The following is a 16,600-nucleotide window of genomic DNA, read 5'->3' on the forward strand; positions in this document are numbered from 1 at the left end:
ATGCAATTTTTTCAGAGACATTGTCATACTTTTGGATTCCACTTCCTATTGATTCCTATCTAGAATGCGACGCATTTATGTGTTTGTACTTGGTTTATCTTCTTTCCAAGGGGAGAAATGTTATTTGTGGGCATTGGACTATATTTTGTCTTCAACCACTCACCATTTCTGCAAGAAATTGTTCATTATGAGGGGAAGACGAGGGAGGGGAGGGAGGGGAGGGAGGGGAGGGAGGGGAGGGGGCTATGTAGTCTCTCTATTTCCCTCTTTTTAGGGGGATATTAAATACATATACATTATGTATGTAGTCCTTAGAGGTATCATTGAGTAATCCATGCAACATCATTTGTTGTTTCTTTTCTATCATTTAGAGAGTTTTGTCCCAATGGGCTTTCTCCTCTTTGTTTGTGATAGATTGCATTGTATTGCATTTGCATTGTACATGGGTACCTAAAATGGTTTTGTTGTCAAGACCCATATTGCCTCTCATATTGCATAATAATCTTCTCCCTAAGTTGCACCAAAGAGGGGGATGGGGGTTGTTAGTATGAGTGAGGTTATTACCTATCTAGTTATTAGTGGTAACCTATTCATGTGTTAAGTTTACTTATGCACTAAGTTAGTTGTTTGTATATCCTAGGTGTCATTCTAGAAGTTATTTATAATGGGGCCATGTTCACCTCATTTAATTTTAGTTATTTAGGCATTTAATATTAGCATCATGCATATAATGTTTGTATCAAGGGTAGTTGTCATCCTACATCATCACCTTGCCTATATAAGAAAGGACTCTCTTGTACATTTGGTATGTCCATTATTAATATTCAACCAATCTTGCATTGTTGAAGCAATCCATTCTTTCCATTATATGTTGTGGAAGTTGATTTAGTCTTTCAAGGACCTTGGGGGGTGTTGTAGAGTCACCTATTAGTCCAACAATGAAGAGAAACAAAAATGGGTCACTAAGATGCTGGGGTATGACTTTGAGAGTGTATACAAAAAACTAAACAAAAATATTTGTGGCCGATGCATTATCTAGAAATGATAAAAATGATGAAGCTTTATTGTGTGCCATTTCAATATTATAAGAAGTTTGGGTGGCAAAAGCTAAAGACGAGTGGAAGAATGATTAGGATGATTTGAGCAGAAATAATTTTTGTTGGAAGGGAGATGTTTTGTGGTATAAGGAGCGATTATACCTTTGCAAGAATTCTACTCTCAAACAAAAGATCCTCACAAAACTTCATCAATATCTAGTGGATGACCATTCAAGATTTTTGAGGACATCATCGAGTCAAACAAGATTTATTTCAAGAAGGTATAAAAGGGTACACTCAAAAATCTGTGGTTGAATGTCTAATTTGTCAAAGAAATAAAAGGGGGACAATTAAGGCATCAAGTCTCTTGCAGTTATTCCTAGCCAACATTATGAAGAAGTCTCCATGGATTTCATCACAAGTCTTCCAAGATCTAAAGGTAAGAATGTCACCATGATAGTGGTGGGATGCCTCACTAAATATGCCCATTTCATTGCATTGACACTTCCTTTTACAACAAGTACAATGACAAAAGCACTTTTGGAGAATATACAAAAGCTACATAGTACACCTAAGGTTATTGTTAGTGATCATGACCCTATCTTTACTACTAATTTTTAGATACATTTGTAGACACCTAAAAATGTGTCATTAATTCTACACTAATTATTCATCTAATTAATTAAGTAATTCTTTAATTATTTGATTAAATTAACTATTTCTTCTAATCATCGCCCTTCAACACTTCTAATTATTCTATTTCTATTCTCAAATCATTTTAATCAGTTAACCCTATCTCAATTATTAATTAAATATCAATTATTTAATTAATTGCGACATTTTCCTTAGTTAAATAATCTTTATTATTTAATTAATTCTATTTCCTAAGTTTAAATAATTTCATTTAAATTATTTAAATACTTATTCCTCCAATTCCCCAAATTATAATTTCACTTAATTCCATCCAATTTCATTTCATATTTCCCCAAATTCGAATTTCAGTTCATTTCAATTAATTTCACATCATCAAATTCACATTTTCCCCAAATTTGAATTTCAATTAATTTCATGTGCATTTCAGCATTCGAATGACCAAATTCAAATCCAAATTGAAAATGAAAATCAAATTCAATTTCAAATTCCTACAACACATGCTAAAATCAGAACTGATTGATCAAATCAGTTAACTCAGTTAACTCATCAATCACCCTTTTTAACTCAAAATCAACTTTTTATGACTAATCTATCAATCCAGTCAACTAGCTAGTCAATTCAGTCTACTGAAAAATCAATCCACTTCTCTCCAATCAATTCAATCTTCTAATCAATCAATCCAGTCAACTAGCTAGTCTATTCAGTCTACTGGTCAATTAATTGAGTTCACTCTCCAATCAATTATGTTAACAGATCAATCTAATAAGTTAACTGATCAATCTAAATCAGTTATCTGTCAATCAACACTTGAGTTCAAATCCTCACCTCCTTCGTGTTCAAAATCTATGAATTCAACCTCTTTTAATCATTTCAATCTAACTTTTTTAGAATCACAGTCTTCAATATTGTTGTCTATCTTATGCAGGAAATCAAGTGCAATACATGAGAGCCACCTACATCAACAACAATGGAGAAGAGAAATGGAAGCCTTGTTGTTTCAATTGAGGGAGATTTTAATTAGTTTCATTTCAATTCAATTGATATTGCATTATTCTATTGTTATTTAGGAGTAATATTAATTAGATTTAGAGTTGTGATTCACTCTTTGATAATCTGATTATGCAATTTATGCCTATTTACTGCCTGAGTACATTTGGTAAACCTGATGTGAAGCATGCTAACTTTTGAGATTGCAGGTGCCAAGACGAGGAAAAATAATGTCAAAAAGAGCGAAAACTTCTATCTTCTGTCTAAATCTTAATTTTTATTTTTTATTTTTACTCATATTGCAATTGCCTATGCAGAAATTCACATTTGCTAATATTATACCGCAATTGCTATCAAAATACCTCGCAATTGATCAGTCAGTGCACCACAATTGCAAAAATATCTCACAATTGCCTTAGGGGGTTGCAAATTCAAAAAGTCTTGTGTCGGTTCTTCATTATTTAATCTTGCACACCTAACCCAGAAATTTCATCAAATTTTGAAAAAATTTAATTTCTGCATATAAGATGTATTTAATCCAATGGAAGGAAAGGTGACGTTCAGAATTTCAAGTGTGAGGAAGGCAAAACAACATAGGAGACAACAAAAGACTTATAAAAAGCTCTTAAAGGCAGAAAGGGAGCTTCGTGAGATCGAATAAAAAGAGGAGATTGCTCAATATCACAGGACCATACACCATTTTTTAACCAAGTACAAATTCTTCGATGAAATTGATATGATGGCTCACGTGGTGTGGGACAATATCATTGCAGAATAACCCTTCTATCTTCTGTCTTTTTCTTCTGTTTTTCTGTTAAAAATTCAAAAATTCAAAAAAAGAAGAAGTTGCAATTGCTATCATACCATATCGCAATTGATCAGTCATCATGTCGCAATTGCTTACACAATAATTCACAATTGATGGTTAATCATTTCACATTTGACATGATATCAATTCGCATTTAATTAGTAGTTTAGTCGCATTTGATAGATTCAGTTTTTTATTTTCTATTTTGTTGTAGTTTTGGTTTTTATTAGGATATCTTTCTATTTGTGAAAAGATAGAACTCTGTAACTGGAAAATTAGGCTGGATAGCCCACCATGTGTTGACTAACATTATCTTTTCTATAGGGTTAGGGTATAAATATTTCCTTTTGGTGCTTTAATAAAAGAACAAAACAACTTTCATCATTGCTATGCTGGTTAAAATGAACACCATGTCTGTGTGGAGCAACATCTCCACTTAGAATAGAAAATCATTGCAATGAAGGGATAAAAAGAACTTTATTTTTTGTGTCTTCAAAGAGATAGGTATTATGCTCTCCCCTTAAATGGGTGATTATAAAACCAAACTCTCTTCTTTCATGCTTTCATTTATTTCTTGCAATTAAATCCTTTAGAAGGCTTGCCCTCCTGAGTTGCCCTTAGGGTGCCATTAAGGCCGGTGAGAGGGGAACGACCTAAGTGGCCAACGGCTAAAGCCAAGTAATCCAAGCCACTATAATCAAATGCATATGTGATGAAAATCATGTGCGACGAGTGTTACATGCTGTCACAATGACATTATGCCTCCCTCAGTGCCTATATGGTGCATTAAAATCTGTAGAGCGTAACCTCTACAGACTGGGAGACCTCCCTCAACGGAGTGTAAAACGCCACTGATTGTGAACACTCGAACGAAACCCTGTCTAAACACCATAGAAATTAGAAGCCAAGCCGAGTCAGTAACCAAACACTTGTTTTATCACAATGCAAGGGTGGGGAAGAATCTGCCCCCAAGACACTCACCATATATCTCCCAAGATAATGGGCCAATTAAGGAGCAATCTTCTTTGGTCTAATTTTCAGAAAAAAGGCAAAAAATGGGCGCACCCTAGGGTGTGACACGATTTTTTGAGCTAATGGAGTATCAAGATGTGGGCTATGATAATACTTGTGACCTTTTGACCTTAGGAGAGTCTGCTTGATGTGATATCGAATTGCCCAAGTACAACGAAAAGAAAATGGGGTCTTGAAAAAGACTCCAACATTCATGGAAATTTGAAAAAAGTTCCTTAAACAAGTATTCTTTTCATGGTTTTATTCTTTTTGATGTGTCTGTTGTGTCCTTTGCTACAATTCACCAAGTTAAAACATCTTAGAAAATACCAAAAACAAAGTGGAATCTCAATCAAAGTTTTGTCAAAACATCAGCAAGATCAAATCCCTCAACAAAAGTCAAGTTTCAATATCAACAAGATCAAAACCCTGCAGCAAACAAGCTTGTCAACATCAACATCAAATCAAACTTATGCAATATTCTAGAAATGAAGAAAACATCTTACATGTTGTGATCTTAGGTTCAAACCAATCAAGCAAACATCATGGATTGGCGTTATGCATTTCATAGGGAAGGTGAAAAATTCATCTCTTCCATTCCTATTCCATCACCATCCATAGAAACATTATCTCAACAAATCAATACTTTGCAACAACAACTGAGAGACATGACTAGTCCTAGCAACCATAGGGGTTGGTTATAAAATATGATGAGAGAAGTGATAACCACGAGGGAATCATTATCAGGCCAACCTTCTTCTTGTGAGACCATTCAAACATGTCAATCTTCATTCTTCAACAAAAGCCAACATTAGAGTCATGTCAACCTTCTTTCAACCCAACATATCTATCATACCAATCATATCAACCCAACATTCAAACTCCTTTCAACCAAAGTCCAAATCAAAATTCACACCAACCCAACACTCAAAGTACCTCTTTCAACCAAAATCAAACCCCATTCAATCAAAGTCCAAATCAAAATTCACACCAACCCAACATTCAAACCTCTTTCAACCAAAATCAAACCCTTTCAACCAAAGTACAAGTCAAAACTCATTCAACCAAAATCAAACCTCTTTCAACCAAAATCATACTCCTTTCAACCAAAATCAAAGCTCTTTCAACCAAAGTCCAAATCAATCATATCTATCCACCATTTCATCATCGCTTGAAGTCACACAAGACCAATCCCCGCTATCTTCATCCAATAGCATAATCTCCCAAGGGCTATCCATAGCACAAATCCAATCTAATCCAACTCATGATTCAAAGAGTCTTGTTCAAGATCCTTTCTCATCAAGTCAAAAGGTTGAAACCTTCCAAGAATCTCCCATGAATATCCAAACTCCTTCCCTATATCAAGAGGACAATCCAAAATCAGAAGAAATCAATCATGAAATAAATCAAGATCAAGAACAAACCTTTTCATCATACCCAATTTTCGATCAAGATCCCATTGACCAAGAGTCTTATGATGATCCCCTCATTCTTTTCTATTCCACTCATAATAGCACCCTTGTTTCGCAAGACCAAGATGTTCTTTCAAGTACCATCCAACATCCACCTTCTAAATAAGATCCCATTATCATTTCTCCTAGTCTCTCTCATGATTCCAATGCACAAGTTGTTCATGAACCCCTTATCAATAAAATCAACAATTTGGATCATACTACACATGACAACTTGTCAACAATGGTATGTGCACCATCATCAAATACCAATGTCGTGACAAGCACAAGCATAACACCAGCTAATGAAATCAACACCCAAATTGTTTCATCATACTCTTCAAGTGCATCAATAAAAATATGCATAGCACCCCCGCTCATATCACAACTTCGAAACCAAAATCTATTTTCCTCATACACCCACACTTGAAAGACTGGGGGCAAGAAGATTTACCACAGCTGAATTGGTTTGAAAACAAGGAGGCTATAGTAGAAACTATACATGAAAGACTTCAATCTCACTATCCTATTGAAAAAGACAGGTTCATCCAACTCTTCAAACAAAGACCAATGAATTATCTACACAAAGTTCATACCAAATCAATAACAACATTCACCTAAAAAGATATTACATCTAAGGGTGGGTTCATTTTCAAATTTCAGTACTGCATTTGCATATTTCTTTACTGCATTGCATATCTCCATTTCATAGTGCATCATAGTTGCTTGCATATCACCATTGCACAATGTATAGTTGCATATCATTATTACTTTCTCATATAGTTGCATCAATAAAAACATGATGATTGTCTGAGTTATTCACCTGTCTGCACTGAAAGGAACGAAGGTTATCTCATTTCCTAGATACTTGTTCATGAAGTTTTTAGGAGGCCTTTAGTCATTCATCTTCAATGTCACCTTGTGATTAAGCTTTATCCCTGGTCATAGTTTCACTATCAAGTCTTGTTACCCAAAATCTATCAATTTCTATATCTCACACATTAATCAAAGGCTCTAAGTCATTACAGATACCTATTTGGTCATGTGGCTAATGACAAATCCAATATTCTGCTTTAGCGCCGCTATAATTGTCATACCCGAGTAGGTTTCATTACTTACAAGTCAAGGCAAGAAAATAAAAGGAAAAAGTGTTATGACAATATCCATCTCAAAGCAAAAAGAGCAGAAAGATATAGCTGAAATATCATGCATACAACTACAACAAAAAGCTTGACTATGGGAACATGCAAGTAACTCCATCAGGGCTATGGATGCCTACTGGCAATGGAGCAATATTTGAGAGATTACGGTGCATAACCTCGTCGGAGCCCTAAAAGCTTGCTGGCAGCGAGGCTCTATCCAGGTTGCTTTTGAAGTCAGAATAACTCACGTAGCTTGCCACATAGGATTCTAAGGGTCTTTGATGGTTATAAGAGTCAGAATGAACTCAAATGCACACACATGGGCAAAAGAAGATCAAAGTTTCAAGAATTGATGGAGAATCTTTCCACGCCTCCATTCATAAATCTTGGTTACATAGTGTGTTAGGTTGGATGGTCTAAGTCTTTTGAGAATGGATTGAACTCCTATCTATGAAATGTTTCACACCTTTAATCCAATTAGTGCATTTTAGAATGAAAGACACACACACTCATCCTTGTTCGAATAGGAACTGCATTTTTTTCATGCATCCTGCATTAGCATAACTCATATCAAAAATTTGTTGTCTCTACCGCATTATGCATCATCATGTTATCATCACAAGTCTGCATACTTGGGGGCATAACTGAAAAAATCAATCCTAAAAATCATCAAATGTCATGAAATAATCAATAAAAAGCATTCACAAAAAGTCCTGAAAAAAGTCAATCAAAAATATTCACAAAAAGTCCTGAAAAAATCAATAAAAAACATTTAGATAAAGTCTTGAAATTTATCTGCAAACATTAATAAAAAACATTTAGATAAAGTCCTAAAAAAATAAATCAAAAACATTTAGATAAAGTCTTGAAAAAATCAATCAAAAACATTCACAAAATGTCATGAAAAAATCAATAAAAAACATTCACAAAATGTCATGAAAAAATCAAAGCAAGAATAGTGGTATCAAATCAACAACAAACAAACTCTCAAAGTCTACAATCAAGTTGATCACATGTCTTGTTAATCAATCAAACTCTATCAAACAACATGTCTTATACAAGGAAGGTTGCACTCGAAACCAGATAGATTGGTCTTATACGGGGTACTCACTCTTTGAAACCAGACATTCCTATCAATGATCACACAAATCAAAACAATGACATCGATCAGTATGACTGCTGAATTTTGTCCAAGTTAGTCTTATCTTTATCAATCAATGACAAGTCAAGTTTCATCAATATCAAAAACATTTGAAAACCATAAAAATACCAAAAACATTCAGAAAAAGTCCTGAAAAAAATCAAACAAAAACATCAAAAAAGCAAAATACCAAAAACATATAAGGTTGAAAAATTAAAATAACATCAAAAAACACCACAAATACAAAAACATATAAAAATCAAGCCTAGAAAATATTACACTGCAATTGATGTCAAAATCCCACGCCATTGCTAATATTACACTGCAATTGATGTTAAAATCCGGTGCAATTGATATCAAAATCCGGTGCAATTGATTTCAAAATCTGGTGCAATTGCTAAAATCCACCACAATTGCTAGAATGGGGCAAAAACACAAAAATCAAAATATCAATTCACGAAATACCAACACATTCAAATATCATTTGAAAACTTGAAATAAACATGTCTCGCAAGAATCAAATATCCTAACAGCTATCCAGCAACCACTTCGCATGAAGTTAAACAAAGGATACAACTATCTTGTCAAAATGTCTGCAATCAACCTAATCAATTGTCTAATCTATTGAATCACTATCAAACTATCAATGTGATCAACATCTTGTCTTAAACAGAATCGGTAGACTCGAAACTAGAAAGATCGTTCTCATACGGGGTCCAAAACTTCTGAAACCAGACATTACCAAAATCACATCAAGAAATCACTCGAAGACACAAATTAGTATGGCTGCTGCATTTTGTTCTAGTTGGTTTTATCTTTTATCAATTGGCGAAGATCATTGGTTTTAGCTACTCAAGGATGTCCAAAAAGTGACTAGAGGAGCCGTGATGGGCATGATCCTTTTCTTTGTTTGTTGTTTGTGGTTTGAACCAATGAAGTTCTGGTGCAATTTATCTAGTGGGTGTCTGTGATAGGAGCATTCAACTTGTGAATGCCACACATACCTTGACCCCTAGTGTAATTTCCAGAATGGAAGGTTCATTCCTTGTCTGTTACGTGTTTGTTTCTTTGCAATGAGATATCTATACATCTTGGTTCCTCATACCCTGGTGTAATAAGCTCCATTGTTACATAAAAAGGCTCAATGATGAAAATGTATTGCACTGTGAATAAAGACAAGAAGACTATTCATCATCAATCATATCATTTTATTTTCTAATCTCATCATGTTGATTGTCTCTTCAGGTCATTCTCTCATCAAGAATATTTTCTTGAATCAACCTTTTCAATTCTTCCAATCATTCTAACATGATCTCTCTCATCACTTAATTTCAATCTTTTCATCTATAATTCTATCATTTTCTCATATCAACTATTCTATCTATCAATCAATTATTCTGCACTTTCATCATACTTTGATCTATCTTTGTCTTATACAGGATGTATCCTTCCTAAAACCAAACATGATCATCTATCTTTGTCTTATACAGGATGTATCCTTCTTGATACCAGATAGATCAGTCTTATACAGGATGTATCATTCCGGAAACCAGACGTTTTGATCATTTTTCGTCTTATACAGGATGCGTCCTTCTTGAAACCACATCTTCTCTTTATCTTTATCTTATCAATCCTATCAATCAATCTACAAATAACTTCAACCATTTCTTTTCTATAATCAAACTCATTCTTGTCATCAAGCTAATCATTCTTCCATCTGTCATCTAACATTCTTCTTCTTTTGAGAGATCATTCATGTCTTCAATGCACAAACAATCTCTCAAGGAGGCATTATACTCTAGCATCACTGGGGCATACATGGGCAGTTTTTCTTTTCATTTTCTTTGAAACAATGTCGTTTCGATATTGTCTCAAAGAGGGGCAAATGTAGACACCTAAAAATGTCTCCTTAATTCTACACTAGTTATTCGTCTAATTAATTAAGTAATTCTTTAATTATTTGATCAAAGTAACTATTTCTTCTAATCATTGCCCTTCAAAACTTCTAATTATTCTATTTCTATTCTCAAATCATTTTAACTAGTTAACCCTATCTCAATTATTAATTAAATATCAATTATTTAATTAATTGCGATATTTTCCTTAATTAAATAATCTTTATTATTTAATTAATTCTATTTCCTAAGTTTAAATAATTTCATTTAAATTATTTAAAGACTTATTCCTCCAATTCCCCAAATTATAATTTCAATTAATTCCATCCAATTTTATTTTATATTTCCCCAAATTCAAATTTCAATTCATTTCAATTAATTTCACATCATCAAATTCACATTTTTCCCAAATTCGAATTTCAATCAATTTCATGTGCATTTCAGCATTCAAATGACCAAATCCAAATCCAAACTGAAAATGAAAATTAAATTTAATTTCAAATTCCTACAACACATGCTAAAATCAGAATTGATTGATTAAATCAGTTGTCTAATCAATTAACTCATCAATCATCCTTTTTAACTCAAAATCAACTTTTTATGACTAATCCATCAATCTAGTCAACTAGCTAGTCAATTCAATCTACTGATCAATCAATCCACTTATCTCTCTAATAAATTCAGTCTTCTAATCAATCAATCCAGTCAACTAGCTAGTCTATTCAGTCTATTGGTCAATCAATTGAGTTCACTCTCCAATCAATTATGTTAACAGATCAATCTAATGAGTTAACTGATCAATCTAAATCAATTATCTATCAATCAACACTTGAGTTCAAATCCTCACCTCCTTTGTGTTGAAAATCTATAAATTCAACCTCTTTTCATCATTTCAATCTAGCTTTTTTAGAATCACAGTCTTCAATATTGTTGTCTATCTTATGCAGGAAATCAAGTGCAATACCTGAGAGCCACCTACATCAACAACAATGGAGAAGAGCAATGGAAGCCTTGTTGTTTCAATTGAGGGAGAATTTAATTAGTTTCATTTCAATTCAATTGATATTGCATTATTCTATTGTTATTTAGGAGTAATACTAATTAGATTTAGAGTTGTGATTCGCTCTTTGATAATCTAATTATGCAATTTATGCCTATTTACTGCCTGAGTACAACATTTATTCTCATGTTTGGGAACTCAAATCACTCATAGTTCTTCATGCCATGTCGTCAATCCGATGGGTAAACCGAGGTTGTTAATAAGTGTTTGGAAGGGTATCTACTTTGTTTTACTTCAAATAAGCAATCTCAATGGGTAGACTGGCTACCATTAGCAGAATAGTGGTATAAAATTTCCTTCTACAACTCATAAAATTTGTCTCCTTTTATGCCACCATATGCATATCAACCTCCTTCCATCACATCATCATTGAGGGTGTTGTCAAGAGTCCAGGTTGTGGAGGACCACATGATTCATCAACAAAAACTACTTTCAAGACTCAAGGAGGATTTGGCCATGCCACAAAATTGAATGAAAGAAGTAGATCAACATCATAGTGAAAGAAGTTTTGAAGTTGGGGATTGGGTGTTCTTGATATTGCAACCTTATAAGAAAATATTATTGAAGCAATAGACAAATAATAATGAGGTGTCACCAAAATATTATGGCCCATACTAGATCATGCAAAACATGGGTAATGTTGCATACAAGTTTGAGTTGCCACCAACAACCAAGATACATCCATTTTTTTTATGTTTCATGTTTGAAGAAAGTAATTGGGAATAAAATCCATATATAGACAATATTACCAAAGCTTGATGAAGAAGGAAGAATCATATTAGAACCAGATTTCATTATCCAAAAATGTGCAAAGAAGTTGAGGACCAGAACACTCAATAAATAGTTCATTTAGTGGAAGAATCTACCAGTTTAAGATACCATATGGGAAGATGAAGTTTTCATTCAAAAGAATCCACACTTGGTTAACATTGAAGACAATTCTTCTCCGAAGAGGGGAGCATGCTAAGTCCTTAATCCTAGAGTGTAGAAACAGTTATGAGTAGTTGGCTTGTGGCTAACTTAACTCCTAATTAAGTCATATTATCATTATTATATTCCTATGTAGTTATTTAGGTCATTTTTGGGCCTATATAGTCATATTTAGGCAAGCTTGGGTGATATCCTAGGCATAACTAGGGTATATATAGGAGGTGGTGAGTCTTATTTCATCATCAAATTATGAAGTGAATTCTCATTGGAGATATTTGGAGGTTCACTCCCTCAAAGTGTCTTGTTACTTTCAACTACTATAAAGCATTTGCAACATATTTCATATTATCTTCCTCATTTATGCAAGTTGTGTTAGGATTAAGGTGCCATCTACCTTGTAAATCCTATGACATGATTCCACCATCCTTGAAAAGTGTCCTAAAGAGCTTAGGATGTATTGGGAAAATAATTTGTAATATTTAGTTCTCACCCTTGTTTGAAATGCATTCACAAGGGGTGATAGATGACACTAGTAGCAGTAAAAGTGGGTTGTGTACACAAATATTTAAAATTGTTTTCCCCAGTTATGGATGTCTAGAATAAGATATTTAATGACTTAAGAAAGAGGAAAAAGAGTGAGCTATGGGCTTCTCCAAGTGGGAGCTTGGAAGAGGCAACATGTGTCTCTTGGTTTTTGGTCATTTATTACATTTAAAGTAATGTTTATCTTGCAAGTATAGGTGTCTATGTTGGAGGGAAGATATTGGAAGCTAAACTGATGTCTTTTCAAGTTTCGTGGAGAAAATCCAAAGGTTATGGCTGTGAGGAATGAAAATTTTTCTTTGGGAATCTTTATTGGTGGTTTTAGAGCTCTTGCCATTCTATAAATTTAGCCTTTGGGTGTAGATTTTATGTCCAACAAACTATGTAATAGTTGAAAGTAGTTTTCTTTGCAAGAATGAAGGACAAATGGGAGGCATAAGGAGGTTGTTTACATGTGCATAAGTGCCACTGTGGTGGAGGCAAAGAGGAGAATGGAAGTGATTGTATTGTAAGCACTTTTATTGTTGTTAATACAACCTCGTCCTCTCTACTTCGTGGAGTTTTTTTTTTCTCACAAGGGTTTCTCCATGTAAATCATGTGTTGTGGATGTTATGTTGTTGATTTATGCCTTATTGCTGCTATCTTATGCTAATGTTAATCATTATTTATTGATGTTATAAGTTCACATAAGATAGGTTGATTAAGCATGTTTAACAAGCTGTTTTTTGGCATCATAAGGAAGAAGGATCCAATCATGTGTTTTCCACAACTAAAGCAACTTAATTTTCAAATTTACATATGAGTTGCAAATTTTCATGTTGTTATCCAAGCCTTGAATCTCATCCTTTGATTAGTTTAATGAATAGAGATTAATCTTCACAATCTTTGGTATTGAACCTATTTATTTCCCAACAAGTTATTTCATTACACCCTATGATTATTGTAGCCATTGGTGGAATTGAAATTCCAAACACTTATGGATTTGGGAGTTGCTATTGTCATTACTATAGATGTAATGGGAATGTTGTCATTATTAAACCTACAACCTGCACGTACTATTATTCAAATGGTAGATTGATCTACTACTGTTCTAAAAGGAATCTTAGAAAATATTTAAGTCATGGTTGAAACCTATAAATATATTGTAGACTTTTAGGTTATTCAACCATGTACCTGTAAAGATAGTTTTCCATTGATATTGTGAAGATCCTGCTAGGTATAGTCATGGGGATTACAAATTTTGAGGAATGATTATTTCTAATGCCAAAAAATTATTTAACTATCGTTATATCCTCTTATCCAATCATCTACAAACACGTATTATCACATATAGGTAGTAAAACTAATTAAGACTAGAAAAAGAGAAAATTTGGCTTCTTTAACAATCGTTATAACTAAACATGGCAATGAATTACAAAATGATCTAGAATTTGATAACAATTCAAACACAAACAATGATGATAACTTGAAACAAATTATACTCTTCAAAGATATATTTAGGTAGGCATAGTGGAGTTAAACCAAAATAAAAAAATACAATTTTCTCATAAGATTCTATCGTCCCTTATCCAATTTAATTTCAATGAATGAGTGTTTTTTCAAATGTGTCACCACATTAGTGTGTACCATTTTTGAGACATCCTAATTTTTCTCTAAAATCACATATTTCTTAGAAATATAATGATTTGAGCCTTGAGAGATTAATTGAAGAGGGTTAGATCAAACCACCTTGGATAGAATCCCTGTTATGGAGCCTCCTCTACACCTATAAAAATGCTAACAAAAAACTTGTTCTTTATTTTTTGGGAGATCAAATGAATTCATTTAGAAGTTATTTTTTGTATGTGGCACCTATTATAAGCTTTTCAAAAAGTGTAATTTTGAATATATTTGATTTGATTATTATATTTTTTCTTGTAAATTTAGGTTTATTATTAATGTTGGTTAACACTAATTGTCATTATTTGATATGTATTAATGTTAACTCTATTTTTCTTGGTTGATAAAGACACCACCAAATATTGAGTAATTGTATTGATTATCAACTTCTCTTTGAATTTAGAGGTACAACTCCCTCATAAGATCAAAATTTAGTTTTGAATGATAAAATCTAGGTTTCCTCTTGGCCATAAAGCAAGAAAGGCATTTAAATACTCATTTAGATAATGAAATGTATAGCATTCAAAAATCCAATTATACAAATATGAATCTCATAGTGACATTCTAAATCACCAATTGAAACATTAGTTAAAAAATCAAATTTTCGTTAATCAAATAACTTGCCACCTTAGGAAGAAATCAATCATTATCACACCCACATAGAAATATGATAATGCAAAAAAAAGATTGCAACACATAGACCACAATAAACTTCAAAATCCAAACATCAAATTTGCGAGCATATACACTCACAAGTTTCCTTCAAAACCAGCAAAATTTTCATATTAGTCGTGAATCAAAACAATAATGATCAACCCTTTGGGATGACCTCGTAGTGCAACAATTGTTGCAACTCCGTGTTAATATGGAGGTCTTGGGTTCGAATGTTCGGATCAGTTTGTTGGAGAATGATGGTTTCGATGCAGTTTGCCTGTGCAGGTGATGATCTTGCTACTTGACCAAGCGATTTAGCGCATTGACCAACGAGGGGTGTGTTCATATCCCCATCGATGTTGAGAAGGATGTGGCGCTAGCAATACGATTGTTTGGGGGGCTGGTCCTACGAGTGGTGGTATGAGTGCATCGATCGATGGAAGGAAGGAAATAGGAGGGAGCTAACGACAAAGTATGGAGGAGTAGATGGATGGAGAAACATGGAGGTGGAGCAGGTGACGAAGGCAGATGGAGGAAAAAGGAGGCAAGTGTATCGTCAGGGGGAGGTTGACCCCCAACGGTTGCCCGACTGTTCGGTGGACAAGATGCAGAGAGATAAGGTGGTGAGATTAGTGGAGTGATAAGGGGATTCTAGTCGAAGATGACACGGAGCGATAAGGAGTTGGCGATGTGGAGAGATAAGGTGCAATGGGCACAAAGGTTAGGCGCTGGGGTGAGGTGGTGCAAAGATGAATGTAGAGATAAGGAGAAGGATCAAAGTGATAAGGGTGTATGAAGTGATAAGAAGAGATAGACAGAGTGATAAGGATAAGGAGAATGTATGGAGTGACAAGGAGCATAAAAACAAAAAATGGAGGTGTTAATATCTTGATATCAAATATATGTACTCAAGGATGGGGTCCTCCTTTGTGATCTTACTGGTTCAAAGCTCTAATCAAAAGTCCTCATCAAGCAAAAACATATTATGATCAACCCTTTCAAAGTCTTTTGTTTACATATTTAAAACTTGCAAATGCAACCGTATAATTGAATCTTTAAACAAGTCTCTTTCAAAACATTTAAAATCTTAACATGATGAAATATTAATGTCTTCAAATAACACCATCAAGTAAATAAAGTCATAGTTGAGGTGGCATGTTTGACTGGTGCACGTTGACACCATCTCCTTGCACTGATTGGGCTACAAACCTAGCCTTGTAATCCTTGAGCACTTGAGTCACTATTGGTATCTCTAAATGTTGGGGAATGATAATGTTCTTAGTCCCCAACTTCCAAAGCATCAAAATTCCAAAAAATCTCTAGTTGTGTAAAGCTATGTAAATATTATTAAACCATCTCAAAATCTCTCGTTGGTGATACTTATGTAATGGTTTACTGAATAATACATTGACTTTCTTTGGTGTGTAGGACTTTTGTCTTGAAAGAATTTTCCTTATGTACCTGTGTTATGGCATATTATTTAATTTATTTTTTCAATCTTTTTGGCTATTGATGAGAACCCACATTTACTTATAAAAAGCACTTTGTATTATTTAAAAACTAAAAATAAAACAATAATCTTAATATGTTAACATATCCCCACACAAGAACTAGTTACCATGTGGTT

The sequence above is a fragment of the Cryptomeria japonica genome, chromosome 2 (assembly GCF_030272615.1).
Source record: "Cryptomeria japonica chromosome 2, Sugi_1.0, whole genome shotgun sequence".
NCBI lineage: Eukaryota > Viridiplantae > Streptophyta > Pinopsida > Cupressales > Cupressaceae > Cryptomeria > Cryptomeria japonica.